At 41.0% G+C, this 25,823-nt stretch overlaps 1 protein-coding gene across 1 annotated transcript in view; it reads left to right on the top strand.

The window, feature by feature from the left end:
• The window catches only part of ARHGAP26 (Rho GTPase activating protein 26), a 431,922-nt gene that overhangs the window by 4,306 nt on the left and 401,793 nt on the right, over window positions 1-25,823 (top strand). The gene's annotated exons all lie outside the window — the stretch shown is intronic.

Here is a 25,823-nt window from a genome sequence, read left to right as displayed (position 1 = left end):
ACCTATAAGCTTGACTTTTGCTTTCTGAGACAGAGTACCCTTATATAGATAATCTAAGGTAGGAGGGGCAGAAATGCAGTTCTTAAAATACCAGCTTTATTGAGATATAATTTGTATTATCACAGCTGACCCATTTAAAGCATCCAGTTCAGTGGTTCTTAGTATATCCACAGAGTTGTGCAGCCACCATCACAGTCTTAGAACATTTTCAGCACCCCCAAAAGAAACTCTGTTCTCATTAGCAGTCGTTCCCCCTTTACTTCCAGCTCCCCAACCCTAATCAATCAAGAATGTATTTTTGTCTTTATAGATTTGCCTATTCTGGATATCAGAAGAGCAATTTTAATTGTTTTCTCCTAGGTGGTGGTAACCAACTTTAGACAAAGTTCTTCATTTGAATTTCAGGTGGGGAAATCAATAAGCTTTTCTCATTCAAATCATTGGGGGAATTGAGGTCCCAAAGACTGAGTGGTGTCTTAGGTCCTGGAGAAACCCATGTGTGCCCCCATGAAGAAGGGATTGGATTTATCCTAGTTCATAGTGCTTTGGTGGATGCAAAAGAGATAATCAACCAAAACAAAACTGAGAATCTAGCAACTTGTCTCTGACTTTTCAGTCAAGTTGGGGCTGGGTGTGTCATATTGAATAAAACTGTACTTTGCGGTCAGTATGCTGCTCGGTGACACTTTGTTTTACAGAATAAAGTGAATGCATTTATATTTCTCTAGTTGAGCTCATCCTTTTTATGAGACTTCGGAGACTATATGCCTCTTTCATTGCATTCTTGTGATGAGTAATCTTGAGATTTCTGTCCTGTATCACATCCCCAAGGCAACCACAGGGAATTTTAACAGAAATAAGTAGACAGTTGAATAAGAATACCAGCATCTCATTTATTGAGCACTTACCAAGTGCCAGGCCCTCTGCTAAGTGTATAGATTGTCTCATTTGTCCTTACTACCATCCTGTGAGATGAATGCTCTTCTTTTTCTTCATTCTGTAGTTGGGGTTACTTGCCAAAGGTCACAGGAAGTTTATGCTACCAAATTTTGAAACTGGCAGTAGACTGCAGGGCCTTCTCCTGAACATCACCCTTCAGTGCCTACAGCAAAGATGCTGGCAGTGAAGGTGAAAATTCTTGATAGATGAAGATCCTGGAAAGGTGAAACACGCTGCAGGTTTTCCATTAAGTGAGAACACTTCTTAGTTGTTTTTTAGACTCTGAACCCTGGATAGCAAAGACTAGTTAGGATTTTGTATTTTTCCCTGAGGATTTGTATTACTCTTTCCATCCAGCCTTTAAAGAAGCCCTGTAGACTAGAGGGGCAGTTGAGGGTGGCTGAGTATCTCTTGGCTTTGTAAAGCAGTAGAGTTTCTTTTTGGAGTAGCACCGACTGATTATTAATGATTGTCTTTTAATTGAGAAATAGATGATTGAACAGAGAAGCCAAAAACCTATTCTTGGTCTGATTCAGTAAGCTGAATAAATGGTTCATCCTCTTTGCCCATTAAGATAATAGTAAAAAAAAAAAAAATCAATATCGAGTTATGTACTTAAAGCCTGTCATCCTTTTGTATTTCTTTAGGATTAAGTATAGATTTTTTGCAGTAGATAAGTCCTTCTTGAATGGCATTAACTCCAAAAGGATATTTGATGCCAACCTATTTATTTCAGAGTATTTACTTGGAAAATCCTAGTCTAACAAATGGGTATAGGTAAATAGCAAAAACTTTTTCGCAGATCCTTTGCTTTGCGTTAGCACCTTATGGATAAAGAAAAAAAAGGCATTTCCTAATTATTTGTAAATGGTGGTAATTAATCTTTGAAGTATTACTTATACAAATATAAATAATGGCAAAAGTGTTAAATTCAAATAAGGTTTTGTAGTTTTTATATAACTGACTTAAGAGAATCCCTTTACTCCATTTCTTGGTTGGATTGAATAAATTGCATCCAAATTTACTGTGGCTTAAGCCCCATACCTCCTCTTGTAAAATATTAATATACTTTTTTTTTTTTGGACACTCAGCCTCAAGCTTTAGCCCTGGGTAGAGTGCCGTGGCATCACAGCTCACAGCAACCTTAAACTCCAGGGCTTAAGCAATTTTCTTGCCTCAGCCTCCTGAGTAGCTAGGACTATAGGTGCCCACTGCAATGCCTGGCTATTTTTTAGTTGTAGTTGCCATTGTTTGGCAGGCTCGGGCTGGACTCAAACCTGCCAGCTCTGGTGTATGTGGCTGGCGCCTTAGCCGCTTGAGCTACAGTTGCCACCCAATATTAATATACTTTTGTTTAAAAGAGCAGTTTTAGGTGTACAGAGAAGTTGAGTGGAAAGTGTAGAAAATTCCCCCGTAGCCCCTCATGGCTATTCCTTCTCGTCTTCCTTATTTCTAATATCTTGTGTTAGTGTGGTGCATTTATTACTGTGGTACATTTGTTACTGTCGATGAGCTGATATTGAAATAGTATTAACAAAGCTTTGTAATTTACATTAAAGTTTGCTCTTTGCATTGTACATTCTATGGGTTTTAACAAATATATAATGACGCATATCCACTGTTGCAGTATTATACAGAATAGCTTCACTGCCTTAAAAATAATTTTTGTGCTCCATCTATTCAGCACCCCCTCTCCCCAGCCCCTGGCAACTAATCTTTTTACTGTCTCTCTAGTTTTGCCTTTTTCAGAATGCTATGTAGTTGGCATCCAAAGATACATAGCCTTTTCAGATAGGCTTTATTTTCACTCAACTTTGTGTACTTCAGGTTCTTCATGTCTTTTCATGCTTGGTAGCTCATTTCTTTTTATTGCTGAATAATATTCCGTTGATTTCCAAAGCGATTGTACCATTTTATGTCCCAACTAGCATAAGAACTAGAATGAGAGTTCTTAGTGTTCCACATTCCCACCAGCACTGGGTGTCATCACTGTTTGGGATTTTGGTCATTTTTATAGGTGTAGAAGTGGTGACTCATTTAAAAAAAAATTGCAATTTCCTGCTGGTGTATGATGTTACCATTTTTCTTTTTCTTTTCTTTCTTTTTTTTTTTTTTTGTTGCAGTTTGGCTGGGGCTGGGTTCGAACCCTCCACCCTTGGTATATGGTGCTGGCTCCCTACTGACTGAGCCACAGGCACTGCCCATGATGTTACCATTTTTCATATGCTTACTTGCCATGTCTGTTCTTTTGCACATTTTAATTATTTTGTTTTATTATTGAGTTTTTTATTATGGTAAAATATACGTAACACAGAATTGACCACTTTAACCATTTTTGAGTATACAGTTCAGGGGTCTTGTGCACATTCATGATGTTGGGTAACTATCACTACTACCTAGTTCTTGTTGATAGAACTTGTTGATCATTCCACACTGAAACTCGGTACCCATTAGACGATAATTCCCCATTCCCCCCCCCCCAATAACCTCTGTTTTATTCTCTGTCTCTGTGAATTTGCCTTTTCTGTTTCCTTCATATAAGTGGAATCGTACAATATTGTCATTTGTATCTGGCTTATTTCACTTAGCATAATGTTTTTAAGGATCATTCATGAACCTTAATATCATGTATTAGAATTTCTTTTTTCTTTTTTATGTTGTATTTCTTTCTTTCTTTTTTTTTTTTTTTGGCCATGGCTGGGTTTGAACCCGCCACCCTTGGCATATGGGGCCAGCGCCCTACTCCTTGAGCCACAGGCACCACCCTCATGTATTAGAATTTTTTTTTCTTTCATGGCCAAATATCTTCTGGTTGAGTTTTAATTATCGAATAGCTATTGTTAAGAAAGACTATTCTTTCTCCTTTAAAACCATAAATAGGTATTTTTTTCTCTTCATCTTTTTCCTCTCCCCACCAGAATGATCATTAACACTTGGAATTGACACATCAGTTTATCATGGGTGTCTTTCAAGAGAATATTATATTTACATTTATTCTTTTCAAAGTAGCCATTTGTTTCTGGATGGCATGTTTTGGGGGCAGTACTTTTTGTAAGCATTATTGAGTAATAATTTGCATGCTGTAAAATTCACCTGTCTTAAGTACACAGTACAGTGGGTACACTTCAGCGGTTTGTAGTTGCAGAGTTATGCAGCTATCACCCCAATCCAGTTTTAGAACATTTATGTCACCCCCAAAAGCTCCTTTATGTCCATTTTCAGACACTTTCCATTTTTGCCTCAAGCCCCACATAATCACTACTCTACTTTTTTCTTTGTGGCTTTGTCTTCTTTGAAAATTTAAGCTAATGAAATCATCTGTGCCATCTTTTGCACCTGGCTGCTTTCACTTAGCTTGATGGCTTTGAGGTTCATCCATGTTGTAGCACGTATCCGTAGTTTGTTCCTTTTTATTGCTGAAGAACATTCCATTTTGTAAACCATAAGTCGTTATCCATTCCCAGCTGATGGACATTTGGGTTTCCAGTTTTTGGCTCTTATGAATAATGCTGCTATGAACATTTGCATATATGTCTTTATGTGGAGATCTGTTTTCACTTCTAATTTCATTTCTTACCTAGAAGTAGAATTTTGCGGGGTTGTATGGTAAACTTAGGTTTAATTTTGATTCGAACTTATGTTTAAATTAAATTTATGTTCAATTTTTAAAAATCTGCCAAACTGTTTTCCATAGCTGAAGCACCACTTTACATTCCTACCAGCAATGTATGAAGATTCCAGTTTCTCCACATCCTTGCTAACACTTGTGATTGTCTCTCTTTTTGATTGTAGCCACCCTAGTGGATGTGAAGAGGTATCCCTCATGGTGGTTTTAATTTGTATTTCCCTAATGACTAATGATATGGAGCGTCTTTCATGTGTTTATTGACCACTGGTACATATTCTTTGCTTTAATGTCTATTCAAATATTTTTTCCCCCAAATTTTTCTATAAAACTTTTGATTAAGTGAACAGCATTTAAGGTATTTTCTCCATTTGCCCACTTTTGGGGACTTTTTGCTTCCATGTGCAAAAACTCAGATGTATTTAACTGATTAGTTTCAGAATTTCTGTACTTAGGAAGGTAGTTCTTCTGAAGTTGTGGTTCAGCTTTCCATTCTAGTTAGGCCAGGCAGCATTGCTCTGGGCATATGTCACAAACTGGACTTCTTAATTCTGGCCAGTGTAAGCTAATAATCCCACTCCCTTGAGTTGACAAAAACAAGAACTGTCCAGGGAAGAACTGTTATCACCACTGAGCTGGTGGAGAAAATAACTCACAAAGGGAACTTTTTTACCCTGTCAAGGCCATTGCATTTCTAAAAATCAGCCAAGGGAGAGATGCCAGTATGAAGCTAACAGCCAATGGCTTTCTAGATTTAATTTTTTGATTGACCCTACTTTTAATTTTTCAAGTAATAACCCAGTGTGTTTCAAATTATATATTTCTTGCTGTCAAGGGAAGGCTTTTGTTCAACAAATATGGAACTCTTGCTATGTTCTTATCATGTTCTCCAAAGCCCTAGATTAGAGTAAGGGCAGGTCTTTTTGGGTGGAGGTAACAGGTGTACAAGTCATGAGAGGAAAGATTGGTTGTGGTGTTTGAGGGCCAGCAGGGTGGCCAGTTGTGGAGCAGAGTGATGGTGAATGGACAGGGAGAAAGTCCAGGCCCAGGTCATAGGGATCTGGAATTCTAGAAGGGACTTAGACGTTCATTCTACATCTGATGGGCAACTGAGGGAGGCCGTGACATTATCCTACTTGTGTTTTAAAAAGATCCTGTGGGCATGTATGTGGAGAATAGATGTAGTGGGGCAAGAGTAGAGGTAAGGACACCAGGTCAGAAGCTGTCATCTGGGTGAGGTAGGACCTGATGGCACCTTGGGCTAGGGTGGCAACATCAGAGATGGTGGTCAGATGCTGGGTATTTTTGGAAGTAGAGCCCACAGGATTTACTGCCTAACATATGGGCTATGAGAGAAAAGAGAGAAGTTTAGAATGATTTAAGTGTTTTTGGCCTTAAAACACTTTGAGCAGTTGTGTGAATTAAAGGTACTATTTTCTGAGATAGAGGAGACTTGGGGATGATCAGATTTCTGGGGGAAAATTAACAGTATGAGTGAATGACCTAATCTTATAGTGCAAAGACAAAAAAATATGACATAGAGAGTTCCTGAATATGTTCTCATAAAAGAATCAAAGCATATAGAAGCATTCAGAATTAAAGCCCCACTTTTCCTGCGTTAACAACCACTTTCAACAGTTTGGTGTGCTTTTTTCTTGTTTCTTTTCCCTATGAATTTTTTTTACATAAATGGGATTATATTGTATGAATTTTTTTTGTGTTTTGCTTTTCCAGCTAATACTTCCTTAGAGATCTTCCATGTCAGTATGTGTCTGCAGAGCTTTCTGTTTTGTAACTGCAGAGAGATTTTTTTTTTTGGCCAGGGCTGGGTTTGGACCCACCACCTCCAGCATATGGGGCTGGTGCCCTACTCCTTACAGCCACAGGTGCAACCCAACTGCAGAGAGTTCTACTGTGTAGGTATGCCATAGTTGATTTACCCAGTTTCCTACTGAAGGACATTTGGATTGTCTCTGTTTTTCACTATTAGAAAATGTGCTGCAGTGATCATTTTCACATCTGCCTTTGTGCGTAGATCCCAGCGTCTCTGTGAGATAGATTCTCCAAGTGGAATGGTTGCTGACTCCGGTTTTTATAAGCTCTTTGACATCTTGTTTAGGTCCTTTGCATGCCTGTAGCCTGCTAATATTTGTCTGGTGTTCTTTTGAGTGTATTATGTTGTTTCTGAAGCTTAGCCTTTTTCTTTCTTTCTTTTTCTTTTTTTTTTGAGACAGAGTCTCACAACATCGCCCTGGGTAGAGTGCTATGGCGACATAGGTCACAGCTATCTCAGACTCTTGGGCTTGAGCAATCCTTTTGCCTCAGCACCCAAGAGGCTGGGACTACAGGCATGAACCACCCCACCCAGCTTGTTTTACTATTTTTAGTAGAGTCAGGGGTCTTGCCCTTGCTCAGGCTGGTCTTAAACTGCTGAGCTCAAGCAATCCACCTGCCTTGGCCTCCCAGAGAGCTAGCATTACAGGGGTGAGCCACCATCCCCAGCCTGAAGCTTAACCTTTTGCTTAAATAACAGGCCCTTCTTGTTAGGCGCTGACAATGATTCTAAAACAGTGGTTCTCAACTTTCCTAATATCACAGCCCTTCAATACAGTTCCTGTGGGTCACAACCCACAGGTTGAGAACCGCTATTGTAAAAGAACCAGGGGATAGAAAAAAAAAATCATGTGTGTGTGTGAGAGAGAGAGGGTGAGAGAGCAGAGGAGAGAGATTATAACTAATGGGAAATGTCCTTGTTAGCTTTGGAAATACCCAATATCCTTTCTGACCTGCAAGTTCTTACAGGCAAGTGGGAGATGGTATAGGGCTTTGCCTATGCCCAACACTCTATTACAACCTCAAGTTTCAGGGACCAACAAGGAAATCACATTTGTTAGGGTGAGAACAACAGGATTAGTGGTCAGGGAAATTTTACTAATTAGAGTCACTGGGGTTTATGCATTTTTGTTGAAACGCAGAGTGAAAGAAGAGAGGAAATAGTAAGGAAAACAGCTTGGCAGTGTGGGCCAGAGCTGTCATGCATGTTTATGTCTGGCTCATTTCACCTTGGTTGGAAGGCACAGAACGCTGTAGCGGGTGAGCTTGGAGGCTGGGCAGTTTCCTGCTATATTTAGAAGGAGGAGATTCCTGGGGTTAGGGTGCTGTGTATGTGTGTTTTCTTTGCCAGAGAGACAAAGGGTTGAGGGGTTTGGGAATTCTGGAGCAAACCTTGTTAACGAGCCGGCTTCTCCCGGCCAAGCCAGTAGCTATGCTTTGACTCCTGCTGCTACCACACGGCTAAAGCCAAAATAAACCCTGTTTTTCATGGTTTGAAAAGACACCACAGGTAGATTTCAAAGCTTATCTGATCTTGCTATCAGATCTGCTTTTAAGTTTACTCCAGGCAAAGTTGAACAGTCTGAAAATATGAACTGGCTCCTCCTGTGACACTTTTGCTAGATTTCCAGGCTGAGTTGAACTTTGGCTGTTTCTATGCCAAGGAGACTGTCAAGCCGATAGGACCCAGACTGTAGCAAATTCCTGACTGCTAGTCCTGTTATTGCACTTGCAGTCAGGTGTAGATAATGACTATCCAATTACCAAATAAAAAAGAATAGAAAAGTCATTTTTACTTCGACTTATATCTAAATTAAAGGATAACTAAACAGGTAATACTTTTTTTCTAAGGGTTTTTTTTTTTTTTTTTTTTGACAGAGCTCTCTGTTTCCTAACTCCCTAGAGTACAGTGGCATCATCATAGTTCATAGCAGCCTCAAATGCTTGGGTTCAAGTGATCCTCCTGCTTTAGCTTCCTGAGTACCTGGGACGGCAGGCATGTGCCACCAAGCTTAGCTAATTTTCTGTTTTTTGTAGAGATGGGTTCTCACTCTTGCTTAGGCTGGTCTTGAAGTGCTGAGCTCTAGTCCTTCTGCCTCAGCCTCCTAGAGTGCTAGGACTGTAGGTAGGAGCCACCATATCCAGACTTTTTTTTTTATCGTATAGGTTATTGAAGTAGATAATTCCTAGGATGGTACACAATTCAAAGGGATTGAAAAGGAATATGAACATCTCTCCAATTCCTCTTGTCTCCCAATCCCTAGTTCTCCTACTGGAGACAACATTTTTATCAGTTTCTTGGGTATTTTTCAGATATACTTTATCTATTTGTCAATAAATACACATACACACAGTATATGGTAGTATGCCATATACACTGTGTTGTACCTTGTTTTAATATGTTTTATTCTACAAGTGGTATATATAAAGCCAACTCGTTGTTACATTGTATTGTATTCCATTGCATTGTATGTATTTAATATAGTTTATGTTCCCCTAATCATAGACATTTAGGTTATTTCTAACATTTTACCCTTATAAGCAATGCTGCTGTGAATATCTTGACACCTCTGGCATGGGACACATGAGTGAGTCTGTCTGTAGGACAAATTCCTAGAAGTAGAACTGCTGGGCCAAAGGGTGTGTACATGTTTTCATTTTGATCAGTATTTCATAGCAGTGTTTCAGAAAAGTTCTGAGTGAATAGTTTTATAAATCATGATTTTAGAGTAAGTAGGAAGGAAATTCAACTATGTGAGAGTTTATTACAGAGTAGTGTCTGTAATAAAATAATATGCAGACTTTTCTCCATTTTCTCCTTCCTACTTTGTATGCATTTTTAATTCTGGGATTAAAAGTCACAGCAAAAATCATTCCCTAAAATGAGACACAGCTGTACCTAGAAATCACGTGAGGGTAAGACCCCGGAGAACTTGTTTGCACTCCTGATGATGGTGCTGTTCTTATCTTTGTGCAGTGTGTGCATTATGCAGGAGGTTTGGCAGGTGTGAAAGGAGGGCAGGCTCCTGCCGTCTGTGACTGGAGACCTTGACTTTGGACTAGTGAGGACACCTGGTCTGCACTGGCGGCTTCCCTGTGGGTGCTGGAATTCCTGGGACTGGTGAGGGAGAAGGATATTTTCTCTTTCTGGCTGCTTTTCATGTAGAACCTAGCACTCTTCCCTGGGGAGGACGGGATCATGCCACATGTCCTCTGTGGTCTGGGTTATAGGGTCTGCGATGGCTCCTGTTGGTGTAGAAGGCTACTTTGGTAGGGTTTCTGGAATGGAGCAGCCACAGTCCCTGTCTCCTAGATGCTCAGGGCCTTGAGAGGAGGCAGGGGAAACACAGGCAGCCCACAGCATGAGGAGATGATTGCTAGCAGTTTCAAGTGGTTCTGGGGGAGTAGCAGACACTTCTGAGAAAGGCAAGTGAGGACTTTTTGACGTCTAAGGAAGCAAGTAAAGGCTACCTCCATTATTTTTACCACACCTTTACCACTGTTTATTTACTTCGAAGAAGCCTACTCATTCAAAAAGTACGTTTATTTCAAAAGGCAACTTTTGAACTTACATTCAGAAGTTGCAGGTTTCATGTGAGTAGCAATATGTTTCTAAAATATCTTTAATCATTAAATCATAAAATTGAAAAGTGCTTGCCCTTGTATTGCCCAAAGTAATCCTTTATTTCAGCAGTGATATGTGATTCACTCTCTGTGCCAAGTTGGAAGTGTGTGAGAGTGGACACCATCTTCCCATCCTGCCTGAGGGCAGGAGAGGGGAGGGATGTGCTTCTCAGAGTAGGGTACAGGTGTCCCAGGTAGGTGGCTATGTGCCAGGGAATACACTTTGCTGAAAATCTGTTTTACTCACTGCAGTCACTATTGAAGTATTCAAATAACACATGTAAGTTGTAGAGTAGAATGCAGGGTTCCCTGGCATTTTTCAGAGTAGAGGGGCTGGTGTGGAGGGAAAGGAAAGCACATAGTCACCAGTGTTTGGTGACTGAAAAGGAGGTGAGGACAGAGGAGATGAAGGAGTTCAGGGGAATCTCCAAGTTTCTTTCTTACATTTTAGGGGATGGCTGAATTACATAACCACAGAAGGATCCTGGTGTGTGCTGGGGAATGCGGGATATGCGGGTGGAGACATGCATGAGGCTGTAGGAAGCACAGGTCTGGAGCTCTGGGGAGAGGCGAGGGCTAAGTATACGTTTGGGTCTCTCCTGGTAGTATTTGAGGGCTTGGGAGTGAATGAACCCATAGGGGTGAGAGAGAGGCCGTGGTTCTCAGCTTCAGCAGACCATTGAAATCACCCAAGAAGATTCTGATGTAACATGGGTTGTAGTGTAGGCAGAGGGAATTAAAAAAAAGTCCCCAGCTGATTCTAATGTGTAGCAAAGGTGAAGAACCTTGGGCATGGAGTACAAAGAGGGAGTGAAGCCGAGACCATGTGGAGTATTAGCAGTTAGCAGGTGGGTAGAAGTCTGGAGAAACTTTGCTGTCTGGGTGTTTCATCCTGGCCAGCTTGGGTGAGGATTTTGGATTTGACCTTTGGAAGTGCACCTGGAGAAAGCAATGTAACTGCAAGAGTGGATAATAAACATCTACCTTGTAATATTATTGTGAGGAATAGATGAAATAATTGTAGATATTGTGCTTGGTGGTGTGAGCAGGCCCATGGTAAGTGCCCTACAACTAGTCAGAGCAAAACCTGCTGGTATTGTTGTGACTAGTTGTAAGATAGTGCTTCTTAAAAGTCAAGATGTGTACGAAATCCCCTAATTGCAGATTCCCAGGCTCCACACAGGGAGATTCTGATGCATTAGCTCTGGGGCAAGCCTGAAAATCCGAATTTCCTACAACCCCCTTATACCACTTTTGCCAGGTGATTTGTATGGGGGCCAAGAGTCTTCCGACCACAGGTGGGTCTGAGTAGATTCTGCTTACACCTAGCGCTCAAATCCCTTTCTCCTTATTATGCACATCCGAGCTGTCTTTCCTCGCATTGGTATATCTCAGATATTTGGACAGTGTCTGTATTACTGCAGGCCCAGGAACAATGGGCGAGGTGTTTAGAAGTGTAAAAATTCTAGCAACTTCAGGATGTCTCAGCCAGTGTGACTCCGTGCCTGGGAAGTTGCATGAGCTTGGCCTGTGAGCTGGGACCCCTTGTAGCCTGGGGGTGGGAAGAAGGTGGGGGTGGATGGGTTGGGGGAAGCTCCTGAAAGGAAACTTTTTGCTTCTGGGCAATCACAGGGCAATTGTTTTCCCACAGCCAGTCTTGGGTGCTTTTGTCAGGGTCAAAGTCATTTGGGGTCGGAGCCTGTAATTATGTTGCACATTTTTTCTTTAAAAACATTCGAGAAGCATAATGAGCTGGTTGAGCTGTTGCAGGACTAGGGCACTTGATATCTGGGGAGACCCTGGCTGATGCCTCTGAAGCTGAGATGCCCTAAACCCAGAAAGAGCTGATCTTCCCCTTCTGCCAGGGAGGTGCCCTCAGGCAACTCATTTCTGGCAAATGCTCCTCCCTCCTCTTGGGTATTTATCTCTGTTTTGATCTCAGCTGCTTCTCACCCTGGTGGTTATGTCATTGAAAAGACCTCAGCTGCTGCTGGTGAGACCCCAGGGTGTCACCATAAGGACATTACTGCTGCTTTTGCCCTGCCGTTAGCATTTTAAAAAATTCTGTGGGCTGGTCTTCCCAAAACAGGGGTTTCTTGCTTTTGTATCTGACTAGTGCTTAGGGATGTTTGACACAAACTCTACCCCAGGTGGCTTATCCTGCAGATCATCAGCTGCAGAACACCTGCTGTGGATAGTATGGCTGTGTGGGAGCTGGAGGCCAGGTGGGCACTGGGGACTGGTGCTTCGACCCTGCATGCCTTGTCTGTGGGGCCTCGCTGCTCCTGCTGCATCTGTGTCTGCTGGCCAGGCCTTGCTGCCTTCTGGCCATCTCGCCAAAGCTGCCCTGGACTCAGTGTGCAAGGTCAGCAAGCTACCTTGTTGCCAGCTTGGTGTAGAGCAGCAAGATGTTTTCTCTCTGGAAAGAAATGCTATTTCCTCTTTAGGTAGCCGGCATGCTTGTAATCGGTTCTCCAGCAGGGAAGCTCTGCTCCATTGCAGAAGAAATTGGAGTGGAACTGATAGCTTTTGGCCTCAGTGTCTTTTGGGATATGACTTTTGGCTTGCTTGTCATCTCACCCACCTCTCCTGGCCAGCATAACTTCCTAGCACACTGCAGTGGAAAGACATCACAAGACACAGCTTGCTTGGGTTTTGTACTTGAAGCTGTGCAGAATTCATGGGTGAAGATGATCACCAGTTGATGGCAACTTGAAATTTGCTTATTTTCACAAGTCTTAGCTCTGAATGTTGGGGGTCTATACCCCCAAAACTGAGTCTTTAAGAAACAAGATTGGAATGTTTTTTGGATGTGTATCTTAAGTGAAAAATTCATAAAATGTCAAAATGGAGGAGAATGACTCATATCTCTTAATGTGCCATCTCAATCAGTAGTATTACTGAGCTCCCCTAATTGGTCAGGGTGTGGGTAGGTGATTATGGGCAGAGACCTTGGAGGTTCTTCCTTAGGATTTAAAAAAAATAACTTTATTGCGATATAAGTCATATACCACACAATTAGTGGCTTTTAGTATATTCACAGCCTTTTACATCCATTGCCAAAATTAATATTAGAACATTTCATCCTTCCTCAAAGAAATCCCATACTCCTTAGCTAACATCTGCCATCCTTGGCCTCTCTCCATCCCTCGGCAAACACTTCCTAGGGATTTTTAGCCCATGGCTCTGAGCGTGGGGCTCTCATGTTTGCTTCATCCCTTGATTTTGTTAAGCCACATAGCTTTTACTTTGGTTCATCCAAACAATTTGCAGCTCCTGGAATGCTGTGATTTCAATGCCAGGTGTTGGACCTGGCACTGTTCTTGCTTTTCACCTTCTGAAAGAGTTGCTAGTGTAATAGGATGAATTCACACTTGATTGCTGAGAATGCCTATAGGCCTCAGGTCTCAAACTTCTCTTGTCATGTCTCTCCTTTGGTGTTCATCTCACTTTAGAGAGATTAATTTCCTGCTTGAGAGTGGTAAGGAAGAACCCCCAGATCCAGTAAGTAGAAGTATTCCTTTCTTTCTATAGAGGTAAAATTTTCTAGTAGTATTGTGATTGGAATACTTGCACTTGGAGGATTTCATCTTTAAGCATTTTAGGAACTATTGATAAAGAAGTACATTTTTTACATGCTGAGATGGTGATGGTTTGGGGTGTCTGAGGTCTTAACATGAAACCCCTTTATCCTTACTAAGGACCTGTATTGTTCTAGGAAATTCCAGCCTCAATGTAGAAATGTTCTCTACCACCTATGTGTTTTCTCTTCCTCTCATTTGCTTCCCCTCTTATTTTTCTTCCCCTTCTTCCCTGTCACCTCCCTTTTTTATTGTATCTGCCCTTGCCCCATCCCTATCTTGTGTTGCCAAAGGGCCAATGAGATGACTGATCCTTGACATGTTAGTTATGGGGAAAGCAAAGCCTTTTGTAAATAGGAATGATCTGAAACAGATATCTGGAATTATGTCATGAAAGCTTAAAAAATCTGCTAGATTTGAGCTGTAGAACCAGAAAGAAGTATGTGCTATGAGTGGTCCCTTCTTGGTAAACAACGCTGTCTACGGCTCTTTCCTGTTGTACTTCCTGTGTTAGAGTCCAGAGCTGAAAGGACATACTCAGAATCAGGGTGGGTGCAGAATGTCTGGTTAGCTGCTGTGATTGGGAACATTTAGGTGCTTATTTTGTATCTCTCTAATGGGACCTGATGCAAACCTCAAGTTTCTCATTTTTATCATCGGGGTGGGGGGAGTGCTATTAAAATGATCTTTAATAAAGTAGGTCAGTGATTTATATCTCAAGAAGAAGATTTGGGGACTTGGAATGAGAGCATATTATTTGGGTTAGTTGAACAGCTCAGGAAATAATTATGCATTTATAATACCAGAGAGCCCTAGAAACCTATTTTGGATAGGTCAGGAAACTGGGTGTGAGATCTGAATCCTCGTAGGTACTCCATCTAGAGTGTCCAGGAAGAATGTATTTCAGACGTATGTAAATGAGACCTGGATAAGATAAATGGCTTACGTCCCCCTCCCTCTAGCTGCCAAGCCCACAGTTGACAAAGCCATCAACATCAAAATTAGGCCAGTTAGGTATCTATCCAGAGGAAAATAAAATCATTTACCATAAGGACTTTTGCACTAGAATGTTTATAGTAGCTCAATTCACAATTGCAAAGATGTGGAAACAACCAAGTGCCCATCAACCCATGAAGGGATTAATAAACTGTGGTACATGTATACCCTGGAATACTGTTCAGGCTAAAAAAGATGGAGACTTTGCATCTTTTATATTTACCTGAAAGGATTCGGAGAACATTCTTCTGAGTCAAGCATCTCAAGAATGGAAAAGCAAGCATCCCATGTACTCAGTGCTAAGTTGAAACTAGTAGACTAACAGCGTCAGGCCCACATGGGAGAAAAACAATTAAATTCAAGAAGGGGGGAGGAGGCTCAGTAAGTGCCCACCTACTTGGTACAGTGCAGGAGTATATGGCACACTCCCTGGGTGAAGGACTTAACTACAACTTGGACTTTACAAATGCAAACAATGTAACCTAACTGTATGTACTCTCATATTAATCAGAACCCCCCCCAACAAAATGCCAGGCTGAGCCCTCACCTTCTGCCTTCCTCCGAGGCATGTATCTACCCCTCAATCTTTGTGTTCACAGAGGTTAGCCACTAAGAAAAGTGAGCAATTTAAAAACTTGCATGTTTTTCCCTGTTTATACAGGTAATACACGTTCATTTGAGAAAATTTGGAAATTACAGATGAAAGGAGAAAATGCAAATTACCCAATAGTGCTGATTAGAGATACTCATTTTGGTTTTTTTTTTTTTTTAACCTTTTCTACTTAATAGCTCATGATCCTTTTTACATATCATTAACTACTCTTTAAGATGGCTGTTAGTGGCTACACAATATTCCAGGTTTGCTACGTCAAGACTCTCAACTAATGACCTTTTTGCACAGTTGCATCTGTTTTTCTTTATATGATTATTAACCAATTCATAATTAATGGCCTTATGAACATGCCAACATTATCTGTACAATGGGCTGCTCTTTTAAGATAAGTTTACATGGGCTGCTCTTTTGTAGCTTTTTTAAATTTTTTAAGAGACAGAGTCTTACTTTATCACCCTTGGTAGAGTACTGTGGTGTCACAGCTCACAGCAACTTCCAACTCCTGGGCTTAGGCGATTCTCTTGGCTCAGTCTCCTGAGTAGCTGGGACTGCAGGCACCTGGCAGAATGCCCAGCTATTTTTGTTGTTGTTGTTGTTGTTGCAGTTTGGCCGGGGCTGGGTTCGAACCTGCTACCCTCGGTATATGGGGCTGGTGCCCTACCCACAGAGCCACACTAGCTACCCATTTTTTGTAGCTTTCTATATCTTTGCGATTCAGCTCCCTCTTTTCCCTCATTTTTTGTTTTTATTTTTTATTTTTACTGCTAGTTGAGCAGAACCTTGGGGATACAGAGAAGACATCTTTTCAGAGTGTCACAGAAGGAAGAGTCCCATATGCAGAAGGCATGCTGTTAAATTTATTTGAACTATAGTAATAATATAGTTAGCTCTCCATATCTGTCGGTTCTGCATTTGGGGATTCAGTCAACCATGGATTAGGAATATTCAGGGGAAAAAAGATAAGTATATGGTCAGACTTTTTTCTTGTCATTAGTTTCTAAAAAATCCAGTGTAATAACTATTTGCGTAGCATTTATGTTTATTAAGTATTACAAGTAATGTAAAAATGATTTAAAGTGTATGAGAGGGCTGCATAGGGTATGTGCAAATACTGTGATATGTTATATATGGGATTTGAGCATCCCCAGGTCTTAGTATCTGTGGGGAGTCCTGGAACCAATTTTCCACAGATAATGAGGGATCTCGCTAATAGAATATCTACCACCATTTAAGTGTTTACTGTATACCAGATGCTCTTGTTAAGTGTTTTACAAACTTCATTAAACCTTCTCAATAGTCTTACTGCATTGCTCTCCACATTTATGGACTAGGAAACTGAAGGATAGAGTAAGTAACTCATAACAACTAAAAAGTGTTGGAATAGGATTTGAGCTTTGGTCTGATGTCAGCCCTTTTACATTTAACCATTTTTATAATGCTCACTATGTAGTCTTAGTCTAGTCCCTTAAATCTATTTTCTCATTTATTAAACAGGGATGATGCTAGTATTTACTTGAGAGCATTGTAACAGTTAAATGAGGTAGTGTGTGCAAAGAAGACGCAAGTCATAGCATCTTCTGCTACTCTAATGACTGATTATTTCCACCTTTTGTAAGATGGTAATAGCGTAGGATTAAAAAAATTATCTCTGTGTTCTTTCTGCATATTAGTATCTGGCTTCTTCACTGTAGAGAAACCTTCGTACTGGGAATTATTAAATATCTCTAGAAATTAGGTGGGTCTCATAATCCGGCCATTATTATATTGAACTTAATCCCAAAGTCTTGGTTTTAAACATGTCCATTCACAAGATCTCACAACCTCTTCTGGACTGTCTGGGATACTAACTTATCAAAAATCATAAAAACAACACATCTCATGAGTGTCCCTCTTACCCCAACCCTATCTCATTACCCAGAGATGAATACTCAAGAGTTCTCGCTTGAGTTAGACATCTGTTGTAGTACTCAACAAAAAGCTGCCTTTTGGATAATTGTTGGTGTTAAGATGAGAACTGGTCTTTACCCTTTGGTTATGAATTATCCCTGTTTTTAGCACTAATAGTTTTATTCCCCCCACCCCACCCCAAGCACATGCTCCTGCCTCTCAGCCTCTCAGCAGACTTGAAACTTGGGCAGTTCTGTAGAAAACAACAGCACAAGACATACTGATACATATCTAGGCTGGGTTATTATAGGTTCCAGGACAAGGGAACTCCTCTCTTCTTGTGTATCTAAGACCAGGGAACTCTTCTGTCTCTTTATGTCTGCTGAATTTCTGAAGGCATTTCGGTTACAACAACCCACGTAGGAAAGTAATTGCCCTAGACAGGAATCTAGAGTTGGGGACAGACAGAATATTTTTGTTTGTTTGTTTTTGAGTAGAGATAAAGTTAGGGTCTTCATTAACCCAATCAACAATAATTTATTATACTCTGTGTACTAGACATCGTTGTAGGTGTTGAGCAAATAGCTCTGAACAAGATTAAATTCCAGCCTCATGCAGCTTATATTTTGGTGGACAAAGTGAGCAAGTAACCAAATTACCATTATACTTTCAGATAGTGAGAAGGACCATGGCAGAAATAAAAGAGCACTGAGAATGATGGGTGGTAGAGGGTGGAGGCCAGGATGGATTATGTAGAAGGAGAATACTTCTTTGAGGAGCTGAATGACCTTACGTTCTGGGCCTATACTTGGTGACCATGGTTGTTGAAAATATTAAGCCCTCATTTGAGGAAAAGACTCTGCTGGATCCTGTTTTTTCCCTTGGTATTGCTTTTTCTGGTTTTGTTGGCAGAGCCATTCTTAACTCATTGGAATTATGACCTATCTTAGTGATCTTGATAAGACAGAATCCATTTCCCATACGGCAGGCAGACTGATATTTTAATGAACATAAACCTTATTAAGTCTTTCGCAAAATTTCCCAGTGGCTTTGCATGTCATTCAGAATACAATTTAACTCCTGAATGTGGCTTACATGGTCTTGTGTGATGACGCTTCTGCCTATCTTACCAACGGCCTCTCTGACCATTCTCTTTCCCCAGTGTGTTTGCACTTTGCTGGGCTCATATTCCTCTGACACACTGAGCAACTTTCCATGTTGCTGTCCCTTTGGAATGCCTGTGCTATGGATCTTCATGTGGCCAGCTCTTCTTATCCTTCAGGTCTCGGCAGAGGTTCTCTCAAAGAGCCCTCCCCTGACCACCTGATCTGAAGTCTTCAGTAGCTGTCTCTTCCTTCTTCCCTTTCTCCCATGACCCTATTTTACAGTCATTATGGTACTTGTCACACTCTAACCTCCCCACTGTGTGTTAGATGAATGAATGATGTCAAATAATCCTTCAAAGAGCCTGTCTCAGCCTCTTAACTATGTATTCTAGAAGCAGCTGTAGGTGTTGATGGGTTCAAACATCTTAGATTTTACTTTGTTTTACACGTTCTGTTTTGGAAAGATCATGTGAAACTGCTCAGTTTGGATAGTAATATAGTCTACCTTTGGGGTAGCCCAAGAAATAATGGGTTTAAAAAGGACAGTGCTGTCACCAGCCTCTGTCTTTCTTCCCACTCCTTTGCCAGTGTTTACTCTTTCTCTTAGGTCTCTTTTCTCTCTACTTTTATCAGGTAGGAGAAAGGGAAGAGAAATCTAATGTTTTAAAATCTGTATCATAAGTAGTACCATGCAGCAGGCCCAGGTCTGCTTGTCTGAGCCAGTTAACCCTCTGTGAACTGATTTTTTTCATAATCTTCATATGTAGAAGAAATGGACTTACAGGTGACTTACCTTGACAAAGCTGTTTGCTCATGTACATAAACTGCTTTAAAAAGAGAATTTTTCACTGTTAGGATATAGATTCTCTTCCTCATCCCTTTTAGTTACAGGAGTACAGATGGGAAGGTACACTACATAAACTTCATAATCAATTATAAAAGATTCCCTTTCCCATGTTCAGTGAAAAATATTAAAAAATAATTTCTCCTAGAAATTCTCCATACTTCTGATGCTTGTTGAGAGTGTTTCTGTGTTGGGACCATGTTTCTTCTTCTTCTAGTAGATTCTCCCAGGGCGTAGTTTCTGCGCAAAACTTTTCTGAAACCTATTGTGACTTTTAACAGATATTATTATCAGTTCATCTGGACAGTTCCATGAATGGGTCTTAACAGGAATTTAGCAACCCAAGACAGCTTCCCCTACAGCCTCTAAGTTTTTAGGACTCAAGTCTTGCTAAGTATAATTTAAGCATAAGAGGCAGTCTCAGTTTCTCTCTATCTGGCTCTGGTCTCTGTTTTTTATGGAACACCACCATTCTTAGGTATTTAATTTAGGAGTGGGAAGGGAGAGGAGGAACAACATCACCTCTCTCTATTTCTGCACACACAGATGCCCTGTTTGGCGACATCTAAGCACTAGAGACTTATTGACCCAGATTCTTTTCCTCCTTCTCCAGGGTACTGACTGTGCAGGGATCTAGTACCACAGTTACTCTAAAATGTGTTGCCAAATGCAGAAATCTCTGTCCCCATTGATTTCTCAGTTGGAAACTAGCCCATGACCTAGAGACAGAGAGCACTGTGGCTGTGCTTTCAGAGCAACAGCCCTTGGAGGTAGCTGTGGAATGCAGTGTTGGAGGATTCAAGAAAATCCTGGACCTGAAACACAAGCTGTCCTGTGTTTTGCTGACAGGCTTTGTGCCTTTTATTCTACTGATTTCTAGTAGCTTAGTAAATAATAAAATTAAAGTTCTTTCTGTATTCAGAACCTTTCCCCTGTTTTCCTATCAAACTGTTTTTGAAAGCCTTTTTAATCTCTTTTGGGGAATAGTTGTAGCTGGTGTTCATTGAAGGCAGAAAGGGTTAGAGGAACTTTGGCCTCAGATGGAAGCCCCAGGGGCAGCCCCTGAGATATCAAGTTCCCCATAGGCTGCATTCTGCCAGCTTTGTAGAACAGGGTGAACCTCCCCCTGTCTTCAGGTGCTGGGGCCACACACAGGCCATAGTGTGTGACCTGGAGGTCTGACATTCATTTCCCTGCTTATCCACTGGAATGACCAGGCTGAGGCCAGTTGCCAAGCCACCCCTAACAGAAGCAGGAGAATTTGCCCACAGATTGTTATATCCCCTTTGCCTTTTTTTTCCTTTTCTGTTTTCTCTCCCTATAGTTTTGGGTGGGAGAGATAAAATATACCGATTTGAAATATTGATTTAAGAGCCATAGTGTTTTAGTCTTACTCTTTCCAATGCTAATTGCATAACTTTGTGTTAAATAGGAATGTGCTGACATTTCTTTGAGAACCCGTGTTGCTGGAAGAGATGGGAAAAAGAGAAGTGGCCTTTTTTTGGTCTTAGCATGGACAGATGAGGAGCTTAGCTGATACTGAAGGCAGTTCTTGTCACATCCCTCGGCTGGTTTTAGTAAGGCTCATTTAGAGATGTGATGCTTCTGTTCTGGCTGTATCACATGGAGCACTTTCCATGGTGAAGGAGAGAAGACTCAATAACAAATATCTTAAACAAAAATGGAATTTGTTGTGATCTGCAGCTGGAAAGCCCAGAGATGGTCTGACTTCAGATCTGGCTGGGTCAGTCCCATGGCTTCTGTTGACTCTCGTCTCTCTGCACCTCTCAGTTGCTCTTTCCTCTAGGCTGGTGCCATTCTCAAACAGCCTCTTCCCTCACACTGGCAAGATGACTTGTGGCCAAGCGTTTGAATGGAAGCCCTGAGCGTGGTTTTCATTTGCTCCTTGTTGAATCACATGCTCATCCTTGGGATAATCCCTGTAGTTGGTGGCCCAAGCCCAGAGTGGAGTTGACAGCATATGAAATGAATGGTCTGAAAGTGAGGGAGGGATGGTTTCCCAGAGAAATATTAGGGTTCTATAAATACAGAAGAACGGGAGTTGGGGGCGGGTAGCAGCCTAGATAACAAAATTCCTTCATGCTGGCCTAAGTAAATTGAGCAAGGTCATCCAGGAAAGAGAAAGGGCTCTACCTCCTGGTGGTATCATGGCTCTCACCCACAATGGGATAAGATAATTTGGGCTATCAAACTGTGATTTAATAAAGTAACCTTGGAAATTCAGACTTGAAGGGGGAGAAATGAGATAGTTCTGAAGTATCCCACCAGGACTGGGCAGACTGTGAGCAGCCTAGCAATTGTGTTTGGGAGCCAAGTGCCTGGGGAGCAGGGGACTAGGATGTCAGGCAGATAGGAGGGAGAGGGGAGACTGCCCCTGCTGGGATGCATTGTAAACCATGAAAAGAAAATGCTATGTGAGAGCTATTAGGTAATGCAGCAGAGTTCTGTGACACCCCAGCCCATGACTGGTTGTCTTATAGCCTGGCCAGCATGAAAGTTTGTTCTTCATGTTGCAGAGCCTGTTTGTCCTTATGATGTTTGCAGTTTGGGAAACAAAATACATCCAGTAGAACTTGTTCTGAATCTTCCCATGGCTAGTATAATGGATTAGACTATAAGCATCGGCAAATGTTTTCTGTAAAGGGCCAGATCTTTAAGGCTTTGTGCACCACATAGGGTCTCTGGTCACATATTCTTTTTTTTTTGTATTTAAACAATTTAATAATGGAAAAACTATTTGTAACTGACAGGTCATGCAAAAACAGGATGAGGGCCAAAGCTGGCCTAGCTCCAGAATGGGTTCTAGTCCTGTCTGTGTGACTTGGGCTTTTTAATCTCTCAGAGATTCAGTAGCCTCAAATTACTGATCTGTGTAGTAAAACTGATGAAAGTACCACCTTGCAGGATTGAAAGGATTGCCCAGAAAATATCATCTCTTGTTGACCATTAGCCACTGCATGGCATACTCTGGGGAAGAAGATGAGACCAAGCTGTAGTAGTCTTTGTAATGATTGTTCTTCCTCTTTTGATGCCCTCTTTTTCTCTATTCTGGGCAACTTTTCATCAGGTTTTGGGAACTTGGTGCCAATCTCAGTTTCATTTCTGGTATATTCAGGAAGTGACCCACATTTTAATCCATATTTGGCAGTAACCAAAATAAATTGGCTTGGTTCATTATCAAAATGCAGAATATGTACTTGTTTTGCTTCCAGCCTGAAATTCCCTCCTTATCCACTTTTTCATTATATTCCAATTTATCAGCCTATCAGGGCCTCTTACTAAAGCCAGAAGGAGATTTTTTTTTCTTGTTTTAAAAGAGAAAATGTTAGAATTGTGGATTTTTTTTGTTGAACTTGGTAGACAGGCATCAGCAGGTTTGGGAAAAGGGGCCAAATTTCTCCCCAGAATCTCAACCCAATTTCCTACCACTTTGTTTTTATTTCTATTTTAATTTTTATTATTTTATCTACATACTTTTTTATTTAAAATTTTTTTAACTTCAGGTTAATGTAGCAAATTAAAAAATAATTTGAATTTGTTAGGTAGAGTCCCTCTGTGGTTATGTCTTGGACCCCAAAGGTGTACCATACCCCCCTACATTGTGCCCATTCAGTGGGAGCACTCTGCACCCCCCTTTCCTCATTCCCCCTCTACCCCACTTGGATTGAAGTGAGCTTTTCTCCTATGTGGGTGTGAATTAGATCATCTACTGCTTCATATTAGTATTGAGTACACTGGATATTTGCTTTTCCATTCTTCTGATACTTTACTGAGAAGAATGTGTTTTAACTCCATCCAGGTTAATACAAAAGATGTGAAGTCACCATCTTTTTTATGGCCAAATAGTATTCCATCGTATGCATATACCACAGTTTGTTAATCCATTCCTAAGTTGATGAGCATTTAGTTTTTTTCCATGTCTTGGCAATTGTAAGTTGAGAAATAATCTAGTGCATCTATCCTTATGATAAAATTATGTTTTTTTTCTTCTAGGTAGATGCCTACTAGTGGGATTATGAGGTCAAATTGGAGATCTAGTTTGAGTTCTTTGAGGATTCTCCATACTTCTTTCTATAGAGGCTATATTAGTTTGTAGTCCCACCAACAGTTTAAAAGTGCTTCCTTCTCTCCATATCCACGCCAGCATCTGCAAATTTGGAATTTTGTAATGTGGGCTGATCTTGCTGGGGTTAGGTGGTATCTCACGGTGGTTTTGATGTGCATTTCTCTGATGATTAGGGACAATGAGCATTTTTCCATATGTTAGCCTTTTGTCTGTCTTCCTCAGGGAAAGTTCTATTCATGTCTCTTGCCCAGTGATAGATGGGATTGTTTGGTCCATTTTGTTGATTAATTTGAGTTCTTTATATATCCTAGTTATCAAGTATATCTCTTTATCTGATTTGTAATATGCAATTATCTTTTCCTATTCTGAAGTTGCTCTGTTTGCTTTGATTGTTGTTCCTTAGTTGTGCAGATACCTACCACTTTGTACTGGTGGATTATGGTAGAATGGGTAGAAATCATAAGACCTCTCAAACCCTTCAGGTCCCGCAAGCATTGTCTTCCTTAAGTCTTTCTCAAGTGTTGCTTTCCTAGTAAGATCTTCCCTGACAGCCTCCCACATCCCAGTTCTCTGCTAACTTTTTTCTGTAGTACTTATAGTGTTCTAATATGCTACATAATTTATTTATTATGGTGTTTTTCCTTCTTATTATTATTTTTGGTTTGTCTCTCCCTACTAGAATGAAAACTCCACAAGGAAAGGAAGTTTGTCTTTGTTGTTCATTTCTATATTATCAGTGCTTAGTACAGCATCTGGTACATAGATAAATATTTGTTGAATGAATGCTCTGTTCTTATATTGGAATGTTGACTATATCCTATTTTTTTCTGGCCTAGGAAGACACATGGCTTGGGTTTGAATATTGACTGTGCCACAAATTGCCTCTGTTTCTAAGCAAATCATTTAATCTCTTAGGACCATAGTTCTCTTATCTTTAAAATGAGGGGTTAGAGTACATGATTGCCAAAGTTCCTACTAGGTCTATAGTTCTGTGATTATAATCTCTGGTTAAAAGAGTTGATGTACTGCTATTAAAGTTCCCACAGATATTTCCTAAAAACAGTTTGAATTTTATTGGTGGGCAAAGTGAACTGAAAGAGTTTTAGAAAAAGCCTTTGGAGGCACCTTCTGCCTTTATTAAAACAGTTCTCAAGTATTATAATATGGTTGCTTTTAAGAACATTTCCACTAGTACTTTTAGGATAAAGTCCAGCCATCCTGATAGGGCTTTCTGAGCCCTGTGGACTCTGGCCTGTGCTGGCTCCTCTAGCCACGCTGCCCACGTGTCCTTGCCCTCTGCTCTCCTCCTTCTGATTCAGTTTTGGTTTCTCATAAATAGTGGATGATAGGTTTCCCAACTTCAGTCCATTTATTGTTTGTGTTCCTTGTATACCTAGTACGTCCCCTGTCCTTCTCTGTTTGGCTAGGACCTAGTGGTTCTTTAGGTTGTAACACATGGTGGGTTTGGAGGTAGGGAGGGATCGACAGCCGGGTTCCATTTCTATACTGGGAAGCTCAGTAGCTAAATTATAGAATCAAGGAACTGTGATGAGTCTGGTTTAGCCAAAGTACTTGTACAGTAAGAATGTGAAGGTTATTGGTGTTAAACTGTGGAAGGTGTGGGTGCCACAGTGAATCTTCTTTATGCAGTGCATACTGGGAAGCTACTGTAAGTTTTTATGTTGCGTAGTGACATAATCAAAGCTTTATGAACTAAATAGTTCAGATATACCTCAAAGAGCATTGCACACCTCATTTCCCTAATCTTAGGCAACCTTGGTGGTGGTGGTGGGCGAGGGGTGGGGTGGGATAAATGCAAGGGTTCCTGTTTTGTAAATGGGAAAAAGCTGGGATACGTAATGATTAAAGGACTTATTTTAGGCATCACAGAAAACCAGTGATAGAGCCAACAGTGTTTTTATAATTAGAAAGAATTGTGATCTGCAAGATTGATGAATGTTTTAAATGGCTTTGTTCATTGTTCAAGTGGGTAACAAGGTGAACACTGGTGTTGAGTGTTGAGAGGCTGTCCCTCATAGGTGACTAACTCATGGATGCTTCTGGAAGCTTTGGTAGAGACTTGGACTCTGCTTAGGACAGTGGTTCTCAACCTTCCTAATGCCACAGCCCTTTAATACGGTTCCTGTGGGTCGCGACCCATAGGTTGAAAACCGCTGGCTTAGGAGCTAAGTGATGCTCTGGGGGATGGACAAAGGATGCTTCTTTGTACTGTAGCTGTCTGTGTGCACCCTGTGTGGTTGGTTGCTTATGTTGTATAGACTTGGCAAGATCAAAGAGCAGGTAGATGTTCATTTTCCCTTACTGGCTGGTGTAGGAAGAGAGTTCTCTCCAAGCAAGCCTTGTCTGTGATTCCATTCTCCTTAAATTTGAAGGCAGGAATTTGAGTTTTGCAACTTTATTACAGACTCTGTTTAAAATTGGGTTTGAAAATATAAGACTTTGGTGCTATGATGGATAATGTCAAAAGACTAGTTCCTGGCTTGGCGCCTGTGGCTCAAGTGGCTAAGGCACCAGCCACATATACCTAAGGTGGCAGGTTTGAATCCAGCTCGGCCCACCAAAACAACAGTGACGGCTGCAACCAAAAAAAATAGCCGGGCGTTGTGGCGGGCGCCTGTGGTCCCAGCTACATGGGAGGCTGAGGCAGGAGACTCGCTTGAACCCAGG

Source organism: Otolemur garnettii, unplaced genomic scaffold (assembly GCF_000181295.1).
Source record: "Otolemur garnettii isolate 467f Iridium unplaced genomic scaffold, OtoGar3 scaffold00003, whole genome shotgun sequence".
In the NCBI taxonomy this organism is placed as follows: domain Eukaryota; kingdom Metazoa; phylum Chordata; class Mammalia; order Primates; family Galagidae; genus Otolemur; species Otolemur garnettii.
Note: the sequence above shows the minus strand (reverse complement) of the source record. Positions and strands in the feature narration are given on the sequence as shown.